Source organism: Moschus berezovskii, chromosome 19 (assembly GCF_049115385.1).
Source record: "Moschus berezovskii isolate FMDL1 chromosome 19, NW_MosBer_1.0, whole genome shotgun sequence".
NCBI lineage: Eukaryota > Metazoa > Chordata > Mammalia > Artiodactyla > Moschidae > Moschus > Moschus berezovskii.
The window spans coordinates 49,596,963-49,609,600 of record NC_142478.1 but is presented as its reverse complement, the minus strand read 5'-3'; the positions used below and the strand labels follow the sequence as shown (position 1 = coordinate 49,609,600).

The following is a 12,638-nucleotide window of genomic DNA, read 5'->3' as shown; positions in this document are numbered from 1 at the left end:
CCCTGCACTGGAAGGAGGATTATTAACCACTAGACCACCAGGGAAATCCCTAGGTGGGCTTGATTAACATGCCTTGCTAAATAAGAGACTGGACACAGCCCTGAATGAGACAGGGAGTAAAGCCTCTGGCGGAAGTAAGGACAACTCAGCACAAAGCTCCACTGCTGGGTTCCTGGTCTCAGGACACAAAGTGAGAAATTGCCAAGTGGATCTTCCAAAGCCTGGGTCTGATCAAAAGGGTATTCTAGACTCACAGGCTCCCAATCTGAAGGGTCCTTTCTAAACTGTAGGAAGAAGTGTATCATCTTCTATGACAAAGAATGGCTTGTAAGTTGGCTTTTCTGCCTCTTTCACCTTCCTCTGTGCCCACAATGCAGGCAAAGTCAGAGAACATGTTGTCATTTTCTAGGTTATAGCCCTGGGGGCTTAAGTAAGTGACACGGCTGAGGCTTAACTCATGATCTTCCCAGCTTGACACTTTGCCTTCCCATCACCCAAACATTCTGGTGTGGAACAATGCAAAAATATGCACACACCCCAACACTAGGCTTTCATGATTCTTTGAGTAGAATTCCAAGTCCCTGAATGTGACATGAGAAATTCTGTGCAGGGTTAATTATCCCTTTTTGTATAACTGTGACATGCCACCAGCTGATGGCAAGAGGGACAGAACCGAGACCCAAGTCATCATCCAGACCTGCTCTATACATGTCCTTAATTATATCAACATGACTGATGCCCGTGGATGATAAGAGGTGTCACTGTAGGTCAAATTAATGAATAAAAATCAATATAAAAAGTCAACAAATGTGCTGCATGTAGCAAACTCTTGGGTGAATTCCCATCTTGCTGCTAAATACTTAAAAACAGAAATTCCCCTATTCCAGTAGACCTTCAGGTTGACATAAACAATCAAGAAAAAAACAGAAGTTATTTTACTTCTCTCTTATTTTGTTAATGAAGTGTCTGTAAAGTTCTTAGAATCACAGAATAAGATGATGTATTGAATTATCTCAGGTGTCATTCAAAAATTCCAGAGTGCCTCAGGTTCAAAGGAAGCAGCATGGACAAGAGGAAGAACTAACATAAAGTTGGGCTTTAGCCTGGAATTTGGAACTGAAAATTCATATGACCAATACTGACCAGGGGTCTTGCTCTTCCTGGATCAACAGAAGCCAGACAAGAAATTCAGGCAAGGCTTTATTGGGGCCTCTGCTTTAGCTGCTGCTGCTGCTGCTAAGTCACTTCAGTCGTGTCCAACTCAGTGTGACCCCATAGATGGAAGCCCACCAGGCTCCCCCGTCCCTGGGATTCTCCAGGCAAGAACACTGGAGTGGGTTGGAGCAAAAACAAACAACAGGTTCCCTTGCTTGCTCACTCCCCGAGGTGGGGGGCCAGCTGGGTCCTTACATAGGGTGAGGGTAGGGGTATATCCAGGGGGTCAGGCTGGAGGGATGGCTTAGGTGTTTTGCCCCTGCTTTTGCAGGTGTTGTGTGCAGGGGGCATGCCCAGGACCCTGCTTTTGCCTCAGGCTCTTTAGGGGTGTCAGTTGGGTGTTTTGGTCTTTTTGTATCCTTTGTTCAAAATTTGCCCCAACTGGGCATGCACAGTTATTTTTAGTCACATACAGTTTCTTTGTATTTTGTTGCTCCAGGAAAGGTATGTCCAGGTGCAAGCACTGAAGCCCTGCAGCAAAGGGTTCCAGGTCCCAGCCCCTCTCATGACCAAAATTCAGTTTATTTCAATATAGCAACCGCCTTCTCAGAACCTATGAAGTTCCCGGCGGTTGTTAGACCCACACATCAATAAGACTGGGTCCTTCCAGGACCAGATTCTCACGGGGAGGCCAGGACATGCTTGTGTCATTTGCATTCAAGCTAGACTTTAATAAGATTTAGAATGACGTGCAAAGGGAGATGTAAGGGGAAGATGTCTAGACGGGAGATGGGAGGTTTATTTCCTGGAGGGGGTTGATAGCAGAGCTCAGGACACAGAGGCAGCAGGCAGAGCTCACAGCAGTGGAGCGCCATATTGAAAAACCAAGAAATTAACAGAGGCTGTCTGTGGAAACCCCACCACAGTCCCAGAGCATGATGTAAGTAGCTGGGCACTTCCTCAACCACCTGTAAACCAGGCAGGAGATTAGAAATATCATTTTGGTAAAAAAAAAAAAAAAACCATCCAAATGCAAATACCTCCATCTGGGGATGGATATTCAGAGCTTCCAGGACAAAATGTTCAGTTCCCTGCCATGGGAGTGAGCCCATCACTGACTAGCCCCACAGATATCCATTAAGCTGCCAGGCTCTTGCTCCAAAACCAATCGCTAAGTCATGAAAACACAGGGTGGTCTCTACAGGCAATCAAATGGGCCAAGTTAAAAGTGAATCAATGTACAGAGACCTCCAGTGAGAATCCCATCACAGAAGCACTGCATCTGTATTGACCAACCCCTCTGAATGCAAATCCCCCAAGGCCTTCCAACAATCCACTTCCTGTAATGTCTCTCTTAGGGAAATGGTTAAGGATGACATTAAAAAAAAAAAAAAAGAATACAGGAAACCTTGTTAACTTGCAAGTTGTGCAAATACTTCCTAATTCTACAAAAGAGAAAAAAAAAAATAGGACAATAATTCTTAGCCTCTCAATGCATTAGTAAACTGGGCCTCCCAAGTAGATCAGTGGTAAAGAATCTGCCTGCCAGTAAAGGAGATGCAGGCTTGATCCCTGGCTCAGGAAGATACCCTAGAGAAGGGAATGGCAACCCACTCCAGCATTTTTTATGCATGGAAAATCACACAGACAGAGGAGCCTGGTGGACTATGGTCCATGCAGTTGCAAGAGTCGGATATAACTTAGCAACTAAACAACAACTGTATGTTAAGTAAATTTACCTCTTCTCTTCCTTAATCTCTCTGGGCTCTGGGGTCTTGCATCTTCGATACCTTTCTGCTCCCTGCCCCTTCTCCCTGGCCCACTCCTAACAGGGGCTAAGTGGCTGTAATGTCTCTCCATCTCACCAGGCTGACTGGAGAGCTTATTAATGATTACAAAGCACGAAAACCTTCTCTATATGCTTCCATGTGAAGTGTGATTATTATTAATTCAAAAGTGGTCCAGCAAGATAATGCCTTTGAGGGGATGTGCATAACCAAGTCAATTGAGTCTGAAGTAAAATTGGATGTGTGGCTCAACTATCACTTCATACAAAGTTTTAATTAACGGAGCTGCTGGAGCAGATAGGGAAAGAAAAGCAATGATTTATTAATGCACAATTTACTGCTGCTACCAAATGCCAAGCAAAAAACTGAAAACACTGCCCACCTGCTTTGCCCTATAAACATGTTCATCACAGAGTACAGAATAAATCCTTCTGCCACGAGAGAAAATCCAGTTTCAGCTACTTAATGTTCAGGACACACTCCACTCATTTAATCTATCTTTTGACTACCAGAATAAATAGAAAAAACAGAACAGAATCCACTGACCTTCTTAGAAAACAAACTTACAGTTTCCAAAGGAGAAAGGTGAGGGAGAGATAAATTAGGAATGTGAGGCTAACATATACGCACTATATATAAAATAACCATCAGGGACCATTGTTTAGTACAGGGAAGTCTACTCAGTAGTAATAATTACCTATATGGGAAAAGAATAAGAAAAGAAACAGATATATGTATATACATAGCTAAATCACTTTACTGTATACCTGGAACTAACACAACACTGTAAGTCAACTATACTCCAATACAAAGTAAAAATTAAATAAATAAAACATATAGGATACATACACATACACACACACACACACAAGAATCCACTGGTCTTACAGCCAGCACTATTTTCTTGACATTTTACACAAATTATTTTAATGAATATATATATACACAACATAAAAATACTACAATGACATTCATTCTCTTATTATATTCATTACCTGAAACTTTCACGGTGTTAAACCCAGTTTCATGAACTGGGCTTAAAGAACTGGCAAGTGCTGCCCCTAAACTGAATACAAAACAAAGGTGAAGACGCCCACTGGAGACACTGCAACTTTAAATATGTGCTGTCTGCAACACCCATTATGTGATGCTCAAATCAGCAAAACCAAACGGTTTCAAACGGAGCAGAGATTTCCTGGGGAAGTCAGGTTGAGTGAATAAATAAGAACTGCTCCACAAGTAACCGCTGCCTTCTGTACTGAGGGACAGTGTATTCCAAGTGTCCTGCTCACAATTTGCCCAGTGAACTGACCCTGAGTGCAGAGGATCCTTGTGACCCTGATGCTGGCCCAAGAACAGATTGGGAAGTAAAGCGCAGAGGGTAGCAACAACAATTGAAGCCACAAGTAAGAACAAAGGTTTTGAAACCAGGAATGATCACAGACTCAGAAGCTGCAGATTCCTCTCCCGGGCCTCAGCGTATGAAGGCAGTTCTCCAGTCCTGAGCCAGCCCAGTCCAGGAGGGTGAATTTCCTGCCTCTGTGTCTAAACCACATCTCATTCATCCAGCAGACCCTTCCCCATCCACAAAACAGGTACTTACAAGATGCTGGGGATCAGTGCCCTAGTGGATCAGATGGACTAGCCTGGGGCCCACGCCCCCAGGCAGCACCAGCTTCCTATCCCCTGTGGATGCCAGCCTCTCCAAGCCTCCTCCGATGTTTATGCTCGGCACCAAGCTAGAAGACTATTTACTTATTCATGGACTGCCCGAGCCGGCCAGGAACTGCTTTGTGTCAGCTGAATAGGATGGTAATTCAATCTCCAAATGGGAACTGTTCAGCACATGGCATATCTGTCATAATGAGTCACGCAGATAAAAAGAACAAGGCTTTCAGAGCCACAGGCAAAACGTGTGTTTTGACGACGAATCGTGTTACAGGACACCACCTTCTCTTCCTCCATCACTCTCCTCCCCTCCGAATCACCCCACCCCAAATACATCCTCCGTGAGATGAAGGACCGAGAGGGAACTCCACGTGGGAGTCGGATTCTTAGGAGAGGAGCATCTCTGTTCTCTTGCAAGAGGAGTGTACATTTGGAGAGAGAGAGAAGGTGCAAATGTTTGGGAACTGACAAGATAAACTGAAGAGGTGATGAAGTCGGAGGAGAAAGAGTTCATCTCTATCAAAGGTTTTGCACTGTGAAATGCAGTTCTCTCAATAGCAGTGAGGGCTCCAACACCCGGAAACAACGGCATTAATTAAGTCATAGCATCCAGAGAACAGTCTGACCCCAGCCATATGACAACATGAACCACTCCTGGGTTCCCAAAGAATCGTAACTAATGGTGTAATGGCTTAATTCTCATTCCTGCTACTGTTCCTAGTGTGTTAGTCGCTAGTCATGTCTGACTCTTTGCGACCCCATAGACTGTAGCCAGCCAGGCTCCTCTGTCCATAGAATTCTCCAAGCCAGAATACTGGAGCAGGTAGCCATTCCCTTCCCCAGGGGGATCTTCCTGACTCAGGAATTAAACCCAAGTCTCCTATATTACAGGCAGATTCTTTACCATCTGAGCCACCAGGGAAGCCCTGCTTCTTGGTAATTTTTTCCTGAGAATTTAAAGCCTGCATTTCATCTGATTTCCTTGTTTCAGCCACGTGAAGCCCTACTACTACCCACCCTTTTCTCTCTCCTCTGTCCCACCCTGCAACAAGTCCATTTCTCTATTCATTTCTTTACCCATGTAGTTTGGACTTTGCCCTTTAAACTATCCTCTTGTCAATGTATCCTAAGCTTTTTTCCCACTGTTCTCTATCAGCCTGGCAAGACCCCACTCCACGTTAACCAACAGTCCACCTTCTCTACACCTCTTGGACAGGCTGCTGTTGACTGCTGTAGAATACCTGCAACCCAAGCAGGCCCTCACCCCAACTTACCTCTGTCCCCTACTGACCTCTCTTCCCAACTGATCGTAAGCCCTATGAGGATAGGGACCATGCCTACCATATACTGTGTGTTATTCTAAGCCACCCATAGTGTCCATCCAAAGAAGCTACACAAACATATATTGAAATACCAACTGAATGAAGTTTTCAGCTTCACTGTGGCCTTGAAATATGTATCAGTCAGGATGGGCTCAGTTATGATGAAATAACAAATAGCCCTCAAATGTCAGTGGCTTCAAATGACAGAGGTTTATTTCCCATGCATATTGTGTGTCTGCAGAAGGTCAGCAATACTCTGCCCTGCATCGTCCCCACTCCAAGACCCAGATCAATGGAGCAGGAAACAGGAGACAGAAAAATAGAAAACAGAAAAGTGTTTGTAGTGGCATAAATAAAAGATTCCAGACTCCATAGCCACTGTGTTTCTGCCCTGAGATATTTTGCTGAACTGAATCTTCATATTTTTACCCACCCTATTCCCTTCCTGTCTTGGTTCAGACCTCACCTCCCCACTGAAGCCGTCTAAGGCATCCAGTCTAAAGCACACAGCATCTACCCTCCTCCATCACCATTTAAAAATGTTAGTCTTCTGTGGCCCCATTAAAATGTCAGGTCTCTTATCATCTCGCTCCCCGCTGTGTCCCCTGAGGCTGGTGCCAGGATTACAGTAAAAGCGCAGTAACCATGCGTTGAATAGAACGAAAAGAACAAATGAACAAAATGGCAGATTACGCTGAAGAAAGCACAATATTTGGGCGTAATTTGTTACAAAATTACTGAGTTCAAGAAGCAGCCTCATTAAAATGGAAGTAGTATAATACAGTAAGAGTAGCATAATTAGAACAGAAGATTTGAGCCACATAGAAGGAATTCTGAAATTAATGAAGATGATGGATTTGTTAACGAATTCCCTGTGCTATTTGCCGGGAGAAAAAGATTTCTAGGACTTGATCAGAACCAACTCTAATGGATGATGGAATGAGATGGAGCTATAGAAGCTTGGTGTAAATATCTTTTAGCTATTTGTGTATTATTTAATTTGTCATTCATCCAGCAACCTTCTGACCTACACTTGGATCTCTTAGTGTACAGCGTATGAAAGAAGGAAGAAAGACTGTCCAAATTACTAGTACCCTGTACCATACCAGCTCTAGTGACTTCGGTAATTAAGATTCTTAAAGTGGGAGGGAGGTTCAATAGGGAGAGGACCTCTGTAAGCATATAGATGATTCACTTCGTTGTACAGTAGAAACACAACATTATAAAGCAATTATACTCCAGTAATAAAATTTAAAAGATTTTCTTAAAGTTATTTGGTGAATTTTGTCAGTGTTTTGAGCACTGGATAAATAGTTGAGAAAATCAGGTTTTGCAACATGCAAATTTAGTGACTGTGGATTATAAAGATTCCTGAAACCTACCCCCAACTTTCTTGGTATGATGACATCACCAATCTCCATTTGCTACAAGATGTCATTTGGTGAATAACTTATCAGTTATTCAATTTATATCCAAAACATAAACATCCCCCAGTGTTCCACTTGCCTGATTTCTCCAGGGTCTTCCTAGACCAGTGCAAAGGAAAGCTGCCCTGTTTTGGAATCTCCAGTGTTGGGATCTGCTTAAACTAAGCAACTAAGATATCCTTCAGTATTCAGTGGGTAAACAAACTATGGTCCATCTCGACAATGGGTTATTATTCAACACTGATATGAAATTAAAAGACTTTAGTTCCTTGAAAGGAAAGCTATGACAAACCTAAACAGTATATTAAAAAACAGAGATATTACTTTGCTGACAAAGGTCCATATAGTCAAAGCTATGGTTTTTCCATTAGTCATGTACGGATGTAAGAGTTGGACCATAAAGAAGGCTGAGCGCTGAAGAACTGATGCTTTCAAGCTGTGGTGCGGCAGAAGACTCTTGAGAGTTCCTTGGACTGCAAGGAGATCAAACCAGTCAATCCTAAAGGAAATCAATGCTGAATATTCCTTGGAAGGACTAATGCTGAAGCTGAATCTCCAATACTTTGGTCACCTGATGTGAAAAGCCAACTCACTGGAAAATACCCTGATGCTGGAAAAGATTGAAGGCAAAGGGAGAAAGGGGGTAATAGAGGATGAGATGCTTAGATAGCATCACTATCTCAATGGACATAAATTTGAGCAAACTACGGGAGATGGTGGAGGACAGGGGAGCCTGGCATGCTGCAGTCCATGGGGTCGAAAAGACTTCGTGACTCAGCAGCAACAGCAAAGATGAAATGAGCTATTAAGCTATGAAAAGAGGTAGAAGAACCTTAAATGCATATTAGTAAATGAAAACAAATCTGAAAAGGCTACTCACTGTATGATTCTAACTCTATGACATTCTGGAAAGGGCAAAACTATGGTGACAATCAAGATCAGTGGTTGTCAGAGCATGGGAAGGGAGGCAGGAATAAATAGGCAGAGCCCAGGGAATGTTTAAGGCAGGAAAACTACTCTGTATGAGACCATAATTGTGGATACATGTCATAGACATTTGTCCAAACTCACAGAATCTACAGCATCAACAGTAAACTGTCAAAAAAAAAAGAGTGAACTGTCATGTAAACTCTGGACTGTAGTTAATGTATCAGTGGATAAACAAGGAGGTCCTACTGTATAGAACAGGGAACTCTATTCAATATCCTAGGATAAACCATAATGGAAAAGAATATTAAAAAGGAATATATGTATATATATCTGAGTCATTTTTCTGTATAGCAGTAATCAACACAACATTGTAAATCACTACACATCAATAAAAAATAAAATAAAATTTATTGAGCTAATGACCATAAAAAAAATAATAATGTATTAACACGGGCACATCAATTGTGATAGACATATCCACTAATGCAAGATATAGGTAACAGGGAAAACTGTGGGTAGGGAGGAGTGAAGGTCCATAGGAATTCTCTACTTTCTGATCATCATTTCTGTCAACATAAAATTAACCTTTTTTTAGAAAGTCTATTGATTTCTTCATTGACACTAAAAATATCCCACCCCTTTAATTGCTGTTCTTTTGTACACAACAAGCATCTACACCTTTCTGGATGAGTGGATTTCTTCCTCTTCACCACGTTGAGTGCATCCAAGGGGGGTGTTCTCCCCGACAGCAAGGCTTTGGGACAACCCTGTTGTGTCCCCAGTCCTCAGAATGGCACCTGCCTCATGGAAAGGGCTCTGTGACTATCTGTTGAATAAAAGATTCCATTTCTTGTGTTTCTGCTTGGCTGTGAATGACAGTACATTAACTAGTGAAAATTGAAAGGCAAGATAAAAACCTCCCCCAGGAAAAGCAGTCCGGCTGCTACATTTTCCAGAGATGTAAGTCAATAAAATAATTCTAGAGAGCTGCAGCCACATGAACCACTCCATCAAGGATGGTGTGCAAGGGGTGCCTCAGCATCCAGCATCTGTGATCTGGCATGCTTGGCCCGCTGGCTGCCCCGCTCACTTTCTCATTGGTCCTCATTGGTTTGAATCATTAATTCTACCCTCAGATAAACACTGTTTCTGCAGCTTGCAGGAGGCTCCCCTGAGCTTGCAAACCCACACAGTAGGTTCCTCACCGTATTACTCCTCACCATAGCCATTTCAGCCAGAAAGGAAGATGGCAAAAGACCCACCATTTGGAAGCATCCACATTGCTCAGATATAAAGACTCTGAGATACTGAAGCCTGTACACCCTAGAGCCAGCAAGTCACAACTACTGAGCCCGCACGCTGCAACTACTATAGCCCATGCACCCAGAGCTATGCTCCAGAACAAGAGAAGCCACTGCAATGGAAGCCCATGAACCAGAATTACAGAGTAGCCAACACTCTCAGCAACTAGAGAAAGCTCACATGCAGCAATGAAGACCCAACATAGCCAAAAATAAACAAATAAATAAACATTAAAATTCCAGTCATTATTAAAAATTATTCTCAGATGAAGGAAAACCAGGGGGATTCATTGCCAGCAATCTGCTCTAAATAACTGCTTCAGGAAGTTCTTTAGACAAATAAGAAGGAACCTTGGAACATCAGTAATGAAGGAAGAAAAACTGCAAATACAATAGGCTATTTCTCTCCTCTCGACTTCTTTAAAATCTATTTGACAGCAAAAATTTTTTAAAGGCTCTGAGAACAAGCGAAAGGGGCCACTGCGGAGGATGGTGCGTACCTGAGCTCAGGTATGAGAGGCAACACCTGTATTTAGTCACATTTACTGCACAAGAATTGTTTCATCTGCTTAATCATTTTACATGAAAATTAATTTTGCTCTCACTAGAAGCCCTGGAACAGCTGTGTGTGTCCAACCATCTATCACAGATGAGGCTTTTCTTCAGCCAAATCACTTCTTTATTTTCAAACTGAAGTTCAGTGTATGGTGTTATTTTCTTTAAAAAAAAAAACCAAAAACTTATTTCAGGAATCCGATTTTTTCTTTTAATGTTAATTATCAGTGTCAATAACAGCAGCTACCAGTGCGATTGCTCTTACATACTAAGCACTGTTCTAAGTAAAGTGTCCTATGGAATCCTGGAAAGCCCCTGAGGTCAGGACTGTGGTTCTGTGTGCCTGGTACAGGGGAAGACTCCGAGGCCCAGAGAAGTTAGTCACCCTGTGAGTCACACAGCTCAGGAGGTAAAAAGTCGGGATTTGAACTCACTTGGGAGTCTGGCTGCATGGACCACACTCGGCTTCTCCTCTGCCCCATGATGGGCAGCCGCATAGGTCAGATGGCCCCATAGGTCAGTATAGACTGAGGGGAAAGTGTAACCGAGGTAGGAGATACATGGGCTCCTGGGCTGGACAGCTGGCGTTTGTCAAGTGGAGTAAAACTGAAGCTTTGTTCTCACCCAGACACTCCAAGAACAAAGCTAGTGGCAGAACCTGAGCTCTGCTGAAGTAGGAGACAAGGCACTCACTCCTGAGGTCAAGGAGGGCTTCCCTGTCTGCACATGCACAGGAAGCACATGCTTATTGGGGGTCAAAAAGGAAGGGGGTCCCATCCAATAACAAGTGTGGACATGCACCCGTAGGCCTCTGCGATGGGATCCATCTTAGCAAAAAGTTGGGCATGCATCTTGGAGAGGATCTCAGGACCAATCAGGTGTGAAAAGAGAAAGGAGATAATTGATCAAATGTAAACAAAGGCCTGGAAGGACTGTCCTGTAGAAGAGGTTTCCATCACCTCTTCACTTCCCTCCTCATTCAGGACACGCTCGTTCCTCTCTGGGTGTGCATCTCTGCCTTACCTCTGTCTCAAAAGAATAAACTGCTTCTCTGTGTGCTCTGTCACTTGTGCTGTGTCTCTAGTAATAAACTTCATAGCTGTTTTTATAATTTTGCCTCCTTAAATATTATTGCTTTCAAATGGAGGATAAAGCCAGGGTCACTTTGCTTCTAATCTCTAGTTGGTCTGGAGGTTAGGATTCCTGATTTTCATCCAGGCTTGTGAACCAGGTGAATGCTTGCCCACTTGTGTCCGACTCTTTGAGACTCCATGAACTATAGCCCAGCAGGCTCCTCTGTCCATGGGATTTCCCAGGCAAGAATACTGGAGTTGGCTGCCATTTCCTCCTCCAGGGGATCTTCCCCACCCAGGGATCGAACCGGCATCTCCCATGTCTCCTGCATCACAGGCAGATTCTCTACCACTTGAGCTACCCAGGTCCAGTCCCTGGGCAGAGAGCTAAGATCTCTCTTCAGGACTGCTCCCTGCTCCTCAAGATCATAATGACTCTCAACTTCCAATATTGTCAAAGAAAAAGCCTTCTCTTTTCTGAATGTGAGAAATAGCTAACTTTATTCCCTGGGCTTTTGGAAATGTTAAATTAACAACTTTAATACTAGAAAACTGCTAGGAATGTTCTAAACCAAAGATAAGAGAGGGATTTGGTAATGGACAGGGAGGCCTGGCGTGCTGTGATTCATGGAGTCACAAAGAGTCGGACATGACTGAACAACTCAACTGAACTGAACTGACCCCTGTTAAATCATGTCAAGACGGAGCCCTCCTAGCACCTAGAGCAACCTCGGTGTCACCATCAATTTAACCATTTATTACACATCTTTCGTAATTCCAGCATCCTGTTTATCCTGAACCATTTAAAGATGCTACATCATAATTACAAGATTACCCAAGTGCAAGAGCCCTCATCCCTAGTCTGTTGTTTGCCATTAAGGGAGACAACTAAGTGATTGCCCAGATCACGCCACCTGACCTGAACCTCAGGGGACAGGCCTCCAAGTGGCCTGGGGATGACTATTTGACGGATGACGTATTTAACGTTAAGCCTGATCTCACACTAGCTTGTTTGGGGATTAGGACTCCCGCCGTCCTTCCCTTCTTCTGCGTCCTAATTGTCCCACTCAATTCTTCCCTTCTAATCAGCCTCCTGGGCTGAGAGGCCCTCGTTAGTGCCTAAGAATTAACGGGAGTTTAAAACGGAAAAACAGACTGTGTCTATGTTGGTCCTGGCATCATGGGGAATTAAGAAGGTGACCCTGCTGGGTGAGCCTGGGAAAATGAGTCAGCACATTGAGGGTCCCTCAACTTCCCCGTGTAGGTACACAGCTGAGAATGTTCCAGGAGCACCACAGGGCGTGGTCAGCACCGAGAGGGGCCACTGAGCCTGACTGCACCAGACCTCGGCCCCTGGATTCTGAGCAGGGGCAGCAAGCACTGATCAGCACATGTCTGGTAATACCTACCCCCACTGTAC

General features: G+C 43.7%; 1 protein-coding gene across 2 annotated transcripts in view; it reads right to left on the bottom strand.

The window, feature by feature from the left end:
• The window catches only part of RIMBP2 (RIMS binding protein 2), a 312,406-nt gene that overhangs the window by 230,309 nt on the left and 69,459 nt on the right, over positions 1 to 12,638 (bottom strand). The window lies entirely within an intron of this gene.